A 10,408-nucleotide genomic window follows, 5' to 3' on the forward strand; every position below is an offset into this window, starting at 1 on the left:
CATGGAATTGTACAACTATAACATTGATTCCCAAAGGACCAGCTCCTACAACTGTGAAAAACTATAGACCTATTGCCTGCTGCACTACAGTGTACAAAGTTATTGCAAAAATAATAACTAAAAGGATTAAGAAGGTAATTGAGAGTATAATTGGGAAAGCTCAGACTGCATTCATAGAAGGGAGAAGCATTGTGGATAATGTATTGTTTAGCCATGAGTTGTTTAATGGTTATAGCAGGAAGGGCCTATCACCAAGATGCATACTCAAGGTTGATTTAAAAAAGGCATATGATTCACTGGATTGGCAATTTTTGAGATATATGCTCACAGATCTTGGTTTTCCATAGAAATTTATTGGATGGATCATGGAGTGTGTGACAACAATATCCTACTCTTTAGCACTCAATGGAGGACTTACTAAACCTTTCCCTGCTAAGAGAGGTATTAGACAAGGAGACCCAATGTCTCCTTATCTATTTGTGATTGCTATGGAGTATCTGCAGAGAGAGATGAGTACACTAACTGTGCAGAAGGAATTCAGATACCATCCAAAATGCAAGAAGCTGGGAGTGACACACATTTGTTTTGCTGACGATTTGTTAATGTTTTGCAGGGGTGACAAACAATCAGTCAATGTATTGCAGAACACTTTCAATAAGTTCTCAAGTGCATCTGGACTGCAAGCAAGTGCAGAGAAGAGTTCAATCTATATTGCTGGTGTACCACATCATACAGAGGAAGAACTGATCAATCTTACTGGATATGCAAAGGGCAGTATACCTTTTAAATATCTAGGAGTTCCATTGTCTGCGAAGAAGCTGAACATTCATCAATGCCTGCCTTTAGTTAAGAAGATTACAGAGAAAGTCAGATGCTGGTCAGCAAGGATGCTCTCATATGCAGGAAGGCTACAGCTTATCAAATCAGTCCTATTTGGTGTACAAACATATTGGGCTCAAATCTTCTTAATTCCAAAAAAGATTATGAAGATGATAGAGACTATATGCAGGACTTTCCTGTGGACTAGTTCAAATGAGTTATCTAGGAAAGCTTTGATTGCAAGGGACAAAGTATGCCAACCTAAATCAGCAGGTGGATTGAATGTGATAAATATGAAGATGTGGAACAAAGCAGTAGTGCTAAAACACCTATGGGCTCTGGCTATGAAGAAAGATGCACTATGGATTAGATGGGCTCATACTTATTACATAAAAAATAGATAGATTGAAAATGTACACACACCCAAAGCAGCAGCATGGGTGGTGAGGAAGATCATAGAGGCCAAAGATGAAGTCTTGAAAATGAGGGCAGATCAACACAGTATTGCAACTATACTAGAGAGCTTTGTGAAACAAGGTAAATTTCAGATACACAACGCATATGTCCAGATGCAACCCCAATTCCTTAAGGTTGAATGGAAGAATATTCACATGCACTCTCAGATTCATCCTAGGTTCAAGTTTCATCTGTGGTTGGCTATTAACCAAAGAATAGCAACTGTGGATAGGCTTGCTAAACTAGGCATTCAAGTGCAGACAGAGTGTATTTTCTGTGGAAGAGCTGAGGAAACATGTGAGCATCTTTATTTTTGCTGTCATAATACCAACAAGCTGTGGGAAAGGATATTGAATTGGTTGGGGCATACAAGATTGATAGGGGACTGGAACCATGAGTTGAGATGGGTTAATAACATGGCAAAGAAGAAGGAGTGTAAGGCAGAGATGACCGCGGAATCATTTGCAATGGTTGTGTACTGCATATGGCGTGAAAGAAATATGATGCGCTTCAACAAAGGAAGATACAATATCGATGCAATTTGTAAGGAAATTGCAATGCACATACACATACAAGGAAGGAAGAAAATCAAATGAAGCCAGGATTAGACTTTGTAAATAGACTGCCTTAAATTGTTAGTGATACATACATAGTCTAGTTATAAATTGTAATAGAAATTAGAGACTAATGGTCAGCTTTAGTCTGGGTATGTAATGTCAGTTTTTTTGATGAAATAAAAGCAAATTTTCGTCAAAACAATGGCATAAACCTCCTAAGATGGTACAAGCTTAACATTGATGCCAGCTATAATAAAAATCAACCAAGTGGCCTGGGAGGAGTATTCAGAAACACAAATGGGAGTTGGATAGTAGGCTTCACAAGAGCAATCCATACAAATGGAGCACTGGAATCAGAACTTCTAGCTCTTCTTGAGGGACTCACAACTGCTCAAGAATAGAATCTATTTCCCCTCGAAATAGAAACGGACTGCATACAGGTAATGCAAGGCATATATGAAGGAAATTACTTTTTTAACGACATAATAACTGCATGCAAGTCGTTAATGCACCAGAAGAAGGACGTGCTCCTGATGCACAACTTCAGGCAGGGGAATGAAGTAGCACACCAGATGGCAAAACAAAATGAGGCTAAACCAACCAAGAGAAAGCTTTTTTTTCAACCACCTTTTTTGTGGAATCAATCTTGAAAAGGGACCAAATGGAAGAAGTAGTTTTAGTTAAAAACTTAAGTAATGATGCTTGTAATAGTTTAGTAAGCTATGGTAACAAATGTGTCCTAGGGGATACTAGCTATGGTTGTAATGCCTTGAACCCTATCTAGCTATGGTATAAAATTTCCTTTTTTCGCTCAAAAAAAATCATAGCATTGCTTTTATATTTTTGCTTTTCTTTTCTCTTACTTTTAACTTCTTCTTTTTAATTAGGGTTGATTAATCCCCATAATCTAGGCATTGAGGTTAAAAATTCATGTGGGTACTCGTTATGTATGCCTAATTGGGGGTAGGGTTGTTCATTTTAGCACCTAATTGCTTAATTTGTATGCTAGTAAAAAACCCTTCAGTGCCCGTTCTTTTAGAATCCCGTGGCCGCGGCAGAAATTCTGCAGTCAGCGTTCATAGAGTGTCCTGAGTTAAAATGGTTTGTTTTTCGCGGTCAGTGATGGAAATTCTATGGTCAGCAGCCTGCTTTACGCGGCCGCGCTTCTTTTTTCGCGAACCGCGGATTTTAAGTTCAAAGTCTTGCTTAGTTGGGTCCGCGGCCGCGTTCGTACCGCGGGCAGCGTTGCAACTTTTGCGGCCGCACCCAAAATTCAGCTCTCAATGGTGGGCAAATTTCAGAGTCTGGGTAGTCTGAACCCCAGTCTTCCGCGGTCGCGCCCCTTTTTCCGCTGTCAGCAGACCCTTGCTGTTAGAAACACTATCAACTTTTCATCTGCTTTCCTTTGATGATTCTTTTAACAATAATACTAATTGTCGCGCCCCCTTTTTCCTCGCGGAGTCCGGGTTTCGACATTCATTAGGAACAAATCATTTCCTTTTGGGAGTTGGGTATTTGAATTTGAAGAATCGCCACCTAACGGATTTATGGTGCGTTAGGTCACCTAGAGAAAATAACTCATGAAGCTGGTTTGCATTACCGGAGACTTGGGTAAGGGCTCAAAATAACCTTGAGGGGAAGGTGTTAGGCACCCCTCGCGGTCCACAACGGTGGGTCCCGGCCGAACTCAAATTATGTGAATTAGTCTTATAAACAAATAAAGCAAATTAGACAAATTATATTTAAAATAAGGGGTAAAAGGGGTCCTAGGTTTTTTAGCCTACAGGATCACATCTGTACGATACCCGGTAAGCCTTCCTCAACTAGAGGGGTTACACGTGGCATTAGCGCACAGGTCATCATATCCTTTACTACCCAATTACCCTCCCTTTGGTCATAGCCTAAAGCATTCTAGCAACCTTAAGATGTATCATATGCATGCACTACCCGTCCCTTTACTTATATAGTCCCGGAGGTATTTAGGACTTCTAGTTAGGGTGGATCTAGACTCTCCTACAGTAATTAAAAGGAGAAAACTCTAGGCGACAAACAAAACACTTAGGACTGGACCAAGGACAGAACAATAAAAAGGGCTCACATTTTACCTCCACAAGTAGAGCAAGCAAATGCACGTCTCAAACAGCAATGTTTCAGATACTTTTAAAGGAGTTCTAGTAACAGGACATCTAGGTGAGCACAAATCAGAACATATGCGACATTGTGTTAATTGAAGCAATAAAGGCCTAATCAGTTTGCCTACTAATTTTTAGGGGGCTTGCTGAATCTGGATAATTAACAAAAGCACAGTTTGACAGTTTGCAGGATTTTAATCGCCCTACAGGTTCGCCTAGGCGTGTATCAGTGATGTCCTATGAATATGGTATCTAATTAATCGGAGTACAATAAACCAGTAAACAATTTTGAACAAGCAGTTTGGTTCGTTAGACCCTATAGGCATGTTGTCTAGATGTGAGGGCTGATTTTAGACAATGGAAACTAAATGCAGCAATTAGTTTTAAAACCTCGTTGGCATGCAAAGACTGATTTTAAATTACAGGCAAAGTGTCCAGAATGCAAGATTGATTTTACCCTATAAGCATGGTTTCTAAATGCTGAATATGCTGAAATCCTATTTAGCATGACTCCCAAATGCAGGAGATTGATTTGAAACTTATAGGCATTGTAACGACCCGACCGGTCGTTTTTAGAATTCACGCCTCGATTCCCTATTAACTGCTTCCCCTAAGTTTATTCTGCTATTTTGGTTTGCCGAGACATTCGGTGTGGGGTTTCGGAGAGTTTTGGGACACTTAGTCCCTAAATGAGAGCTTAAGTGTTGGAAAGTGGCCCGTAGTCAGAACAGTGTGAAGACGGCCTCAGAATGGAAATCCGACGGTTCCGTTAGCTCCGTTAGGTGATTTCGGGGTTGGGTGCGTGTTCGGAATGTATTTTGGAAGTCCGTAGCTCATTTAGGCTTGGAATGCCGAAGTTTGAATTTTTGAAGTTTCCTGTCCGATAATGAGTTTTTGATCCGAGGGTCGGAATGGAATTCTGGAAGTTGCAGTAGCTCCGTCATGTCATTTGGGGCGTGTGTGCAAAATTTCAGGTCATTCGGACGCGTTTTGGTTAGGTTTTTGATCGAAAATGTATTTTGATGGAATTTGAAGTCCTTAGGCTCAAATCATTGATTAATTCGAGTTTCCGACATTGTTTGAGGTGTTTTAAGGATTGGTACAAGTTTGAATGTGGTATTAGGTGCTATTGGTACTTTTGGTTGGGGTCCCGGGGGCCTTGGGATGATTTCGGGTGGTTAACGGAGGAATTTGAAGTTAATGCAGCAGCTGAATGTCCCTCTTCTGGTATTTTTGCATCTGTGGCTTGGGAACCGCAGATGCGGCGCCGCAGAAGCGGCTATTTGGCCGCAGAAGCGGCTTGTCCCCTTTTCCCTCAGAAGCCGCAGAAGCGGTGCCATTTCCGCAAAAGCGGAGCCGCAGAAGCGGCTTAGGCATCGCAGAAGCGGAGCCGCAGAAGCGGCCCAGCTAACGCAGATGCGGCCCTGTCTCCTTTAATGAAAGCCGCAAAAGCGGTTGCTTTTTCCGCATAAGAAGCGGAAACACCTGTTCAGAAATATCAATTTCGAGGGTTTAATTTCATAAGTTTGAAAATCGATTGAGAGCTCGGGAGAAGGCGATTTTGAGTGGGTTTTGAAGAGAAAATCATTGGGTAACGTTTCCTTGATCCCTTTTCATTATATTTCATCATTATATAGCTAAATACATCATTGGAATTCGAATTTAGGATCAAAAGTTGGTTAATTTGGGGTAAAACTTCATACACCAAACTATTGGGTTTTGAGGGGGCATTTGACCTCCGATTTGGGATATTTTTATATGGTTAGACTCGTGAGAGTACGAGGGTTATAAAAATGTAAAAATTATCCGATTCCGAGATGTTGGCCTGAGGGGCATTTTGGTCATTTTGCCTAATTTCACGCCTTAGCTTTGAATTAAATAGTAGAATCAGTTTCTTGAGATGTTATTTACAATGTGTGATTTAATTGAATAGATTTGGGCCATTTGGAGTCGAGTACTCGTGGCAAGTACGTGGTTGCTAGTTGATTTTAGCCGGTTCGAGGTAAGTATCTTGCCTAACCTTGTGTGGGGGACTTCCCCTTAGGATTTGAGTCTTCTTTGTTGATTGTATTCCTTGTACGCGAGGTGACGAGTGCGTGCTCGGATTTATTTGTGGAAAATTGTCCCTTTTTGGCTCCTAGATCCTTGTAATCACCGAATATGAAGTTGTTCTTGATGCGATTGAGTTCCCTGTTATTAGCTTCACCTTTACATGTCTTACCTGGAATTTATTCGCCCTTTTTGGCTTATTATTGTTACCTAATTGACTTTTACTTGTTTCACTGTAGACACTACCCTTCTATAGTCACATTATCACTCCTAACTGCCTGTCTTTATTTGGAAGCATTATTTTCTATCTCTCGTATAATTAATTGGTCTTAATTGGAAAGAAGTTAGATATCCTATGTTTAATTGATATTTCCTTAAATTGTAATTTATTCAATTCATGTTAGCTTCCTTGTTGTTGAACTTAGTATTATGAAATCGTTGTTTCATATTATTTCTCCCTTGTTGGGTTGTTCTTATCGCGCTTAGTATTTCTCTGTTACGGTTATTCCTTGTGAGTTAGTTGTACCATCTTTTGGTGAACGGAAGTACCTGAGTTGATTCTCTTGCTTTGTTCCTGTACATATTGTCCTTTGTTGTGTTGTACTTGAGACTGCGGAGCACGAGGTTTCTGTCGTGCGACTGTTGTTACTGTGATGCACGAGGTTTCTGCCATGCGATTGTGAATATTGTGATGCACGAGGTTTCTGCCGTGCGGTTTTTGATACTGTGATGCACAAGGTTTCTGCCGTGCGGTTGATTTTGAAGGGTTGCACGAGGTCTTTGCCATGCTGTTGTTGTTATTGATGTTTTGCACATGCGGCGTAATAAGGCGGGATATGTTATATGCTTATATGCGGGTTGCGCATGTGGCGGAATAAGGAGGGAACATTGTGATGCACGTGTGGCGAAATAAGGCGGTACCTGTTATCTTATTATTTGCACACGTGGCGAAATAAGGTGGGCTATGTCAGGGGATGAAGGGAATTGTGACGGCCTATGGAGGCATTCCTATTTGTTTAATAATGTGATTGTGGGTTGCTTACCGGTATGAGCTTTACCGCTTGGAAGTTGTGAGGAAACATCGCACGTGCGGTCCGTTCTCCTTTTCATGTTTACTAGCTGGTAGAATTTTGTTAGAAACATTTGCACAAGCATACACATAGCTGAACACCCCTATTAGAGGTGAATTCCTCCTGATTTTGCTAAGGGTGGAGGTACGCCCTCGTTTATCCATTATATTTGTGAGAGTGGCCCTAGTTAGCCAGTTAGTTGTCTGTATGACCATGAGATTGATGGGGCACAGGATGCCAATTGTTAGATTTCATATGTTGGGCCTTCGCGAGTTGTGGTTTGTCCGAGACTTGGTGAAATTGTGGAAAGAGTTGGATAAGACCTTGTGAACATCATTGTAGGATATGAGTTATTGACTTGTTTTCCCATTGCTGTGTTGTGACCTTAGGATTTGGATTGTGATTCTGCCGTCATTTCCTATCCTCATTTATTATATTCTCGTTGTTACTTGTTGTATTTTTCCCTTATTGTGAATTGTGGCATTCTTGGTCATTCATGCAGTCTTTACATATTTTATATGTCATTTCCATTATTCCTATGATTATACTGTTTATTGACCGGTAGGTGCCTTGACTGTTCCTCGTCACTACTCCACCGAGGTTAGTCTTGATACTTACTGGGCACCGCCGTGGTGTGCTCATGCTACTCTTCTGCACATTTTTGTTGTGCAGATACAGGTACTCCCACTCAGTTCTGTCAGCCTTGGAAGGAGGCGTATCGGTAGAGACTTCGAGGTATATCTGCTACGTCCGCAGATCGAGGAGTCCCTTTCCAGCTTTCTGTAATAAGTATAGCTATTTCAGTATTTCTCTTTTGTATAGATATTCTTGAGTCAGAGCCTCTTATGTATCCCTTAGCTTGGATTTGTGAGTTTCCGGGTTTTGGGAATTGTTTTAGACTTGTGATGTTGAGTTGTACTTGCCATGCGGCATTTAGTACAGTTTCCTTTAGATATTTGATTTGATTTTCTCTATTTTTCCGCAATTATTATTTTTCCGCAAATGTTAGGCTTACCTGGTCATGGGGACCAGGTGCCGTCATGACATGTTCACGGTTGGTGAACTAGGGTCGTGACAGGCATGATATCTAAAAGTACAAGATTGATTTTTTAACCTATAGGCATGGTATCTAGAATGCACGCAAACAGACAAACAGCACAATGATATGATTTCTGATTGCAAAAATTGATTTGAACCTTATAGACATGATATCTAGAATGCACACAAATGAGGAACATTGCATTGTCCTATAAGCATGGTTTCTAGGATGTAAATACTGATTTTAAAACCTATAGGCATGATATCTACCCGTTCCCAACAAAAATATGTATAATAATCCCTCCCAGTTTTACTAATTTCCCCAATATCTGTTTACAAAGAAATTAATATTACAACCCCAGCGTAATTGAATTACAGGAATAAACAACACTATACTATAGGGAGCCTGGATAGGCCCAAAGCAAAACCTGGGGAACCAGGCCTTCAAACAGTCTCTAATGCCACACCTCATAGTGCCATGGAGGGTATCTTAGTGTGTCAAAGTTCCCAAGGGCCTCAAGAACCCAGGGCAGTGCTCACACCAAGGCTCCCTTTAAAGATCAACAGCTTCTACAGTGTAGAATAGCCATCCCCAGTATGTCAAAGTTCAGAGGGATCTCATGGACTCCAAAGCAATGCTCACACTGGAGGGGCAGGACCCTAGATGTTCTAAGAAGAAGTGGATAGTGATTTACAAGAGTAGTTTTGAGAAAAAGCAGTTTTAGACATTCAGGAAACCAGAAGTAAACAGAGTCATTCAAGTCCTGGAACTTAGGCAAAGGTTCCAGCAAACAAACAGCATTCAGAAATGGGAGTACTTAAGTTAGCTATTACTAAGTGACCAAACACAAAGACAAGACATGTTGAGGATCAAACGATCACAACAAAGGGGCAGTAGGGATTGGGGAGCAAAGTTGTGAAACGTGAACATCTAGATAGGGAGAACATGCTAGTAAGGAAGTAGACAAAACACAGATCTAATTTAGACATGAGTAAACATGCAAATTTGCTGAAAGTAGAAACACATAGTTCTAATTAAAAACAGAAGTAAACATGATATTCTAGTAAACACATGTATTGGGCAGCAGTAGGCATGCTAGTGCAGTAAACACATAGATTGAACATTAATAGACATGCTAGGAAACACATAGTTAGACATGCTATTGAACATACAGATTGAACAGAAATAACCACGTAGATTAGATAGAAGCAGTCATGTTAGTAAACACATGGATTAAATAGAAGTAAACATGCTGATAAACATATGGATTTAAATAGCAGTAAACAAGCTGATAAACACATGGATTTAAACAAAAGTAAACATGCTGATAAACACACAGATTAATTGAATGACAGTAGTACAGGCATACCAGTTGGAAATTTGCAATAAAAGAATGAAGTAAAGAGGATCCAAGATCTAGTCTTTGGCTTCCAGCCGACTAGATAGTGCAATAGACAAGTAACAGCAGTTTGCAAGAGAGAGAGAGAGAGAGAGCAAGAATTTTAAGTATTTTTTGCTTAGGTCTGGGTGTGTGTGTGTGTTTGAAAACAGAATCATGTCTTTTATAGGAGTCGAGTAGTGTAAAGTAAATAAGGCAAGGCAGCTTAATATTGTAAATAAGGTAAGGGAAGCAATCAAATAATCAATTAAGCTTGAAAGGACAGAAAATCAGGGAATTATACCCATAAATAACTCGGATTAAGTTTCAAATAAGGCAAAAAGTGAGTCTAACAGCCAATTAAGCTTAGAACCCATAAATCAAGCAATCAATCACACAAATAAGGTAACCTGAGCAATTAGAGGCCATTCTGGGGTCAAACAACCCCTAAATAGGCAAGAGACGTTAATTAGGAATCTCAAGATTAAGGAAAGCAAGCAGAAATTCAGTAAATCATTTCAGCAAAAAATGAAACCCTAGATAATTGAGTCAGTCAGTCAATTATTCAAAACAATAACGGACAAAAAAGCGAACAGCGAACAGTCAAACAATCAAGTCCGGGACATAGTCATTACAGAAAGATCAAACAAAAACATGAGAAATTTTAGAAAACCCTTTGCAAAAATAGACGAAGCAGAAACCCTAATTTTGAAAAATACTTAGAGTTGATTAACAGTAGGGAATCAGAAAATTCTTAAGGAAAACGGTCATGGAAACATAAAAACACTTCAAATACACAGAGATTCGACCAACAAATAACAAGGAAACCAAAACCCTAAAGTAACACAGTGCTAAAAATCGATCAACAACAAAGAAACAAGAGATCTTTAAATAAAAGTCATTGACGA

Source organism: Nicotiana attenuata, unplaced genomic scaffold (genome assembly GCF_001879085.1).
Source record: "Nicotiana attenuata strain UT unplaced genomic scaffold, NIATTr2, whole genome shotgun sequence".
Classification (NCBI taxonomy): Eukaryota; Viridiplantae; Streptophyta; class Magnoliopsida; order Solanales; family Solanaceae; genus Nicotiana; species Nicotiana attenuata.